The sequence below is a fragment of the Myotis davidii genome, unplaced genomic scaffold, assembly GCF_000327345.1.
Source record: "Myotis davidii unplaced genomic scaffold, ASM32734v1 scaffold609, whole genome shotgun sequence".
Taxonomy (NCBI): domain Eukaryota; kingdom Metazoa; phylum Chordata; class Mammalia; order Chiroptera; family Vespertilionidae; genus Myotis; species Myotis davidii.
The window spans coordinates 3,420,694-3,421,455 of NW_006300164.1; positions in this window are offsets into that span (position 1 = coordinate 3,420,694).

Genomic DNA, 762 nt, shown 5'->3' on the forward strand with positions numbered 1-762 from the left:
TGGGAGGGCCGGGAAGTGCCCTCTGGGTGGGGGGGTGCCCCAGGAGGGAGCTGGCCCAGAGGAACAGCCATCAGACAGCAAGGGGCTCTGCTGGGCTCTGCTGGGCGACAGGAACACCCTGACGTGGCCGTCACGGGACCAGCTCCAACAGCTCCGCCAGGGGCCACAGCCTGGGCCGTGTATGCGCAGCGGCCAGTTCCAACCGAAGCCTTGGAGGCCCGACTGTGGGCCCGCGGGCCGTGGGTCATCGTAAAATGACCGCCGTGTGCGCTCCGGATGCAGTTCAAGTAGGATGTTTGCCAGGCTGCTGTGGCTCGGTTGGTTGGAGCATCGTCCCACGCACCAAAGGGTGGAGGGTTCGATTCCTGGTCAGGGCACCCGAAGCGGGAGGTCAATACTGAAGCCAGACGTGTGGAGAGTCCTGCCCAGGTGACCCTTCAAGGTCAGGGACTTGGCCGAGCTGCTCTGAGCGTGGGGAGAGGGACGAGACAAGCAGGAGGCCTTGACCCACCGATGGGGGGCTGGACCTCAGAGCATGGAGCAGTGCCAGGCTGTCAGGGCACATGACCCGCCCTCACGCACTCACCCTTCGCCTTCTGGTCTGGTCTCTCGCATCGGGATTCTTGGGCTCAGGACCCCCATGCTGTGGAAGAGCCCCCCAAAGGCCCTTGTTGAGGAGCTGGTCTGGGACGGCCTGTCCACCTCCCCACGCAAAGCAGATGAGCCAGGTCATGACCCCGAGCTCCCCAGAGCAGCTGCCCT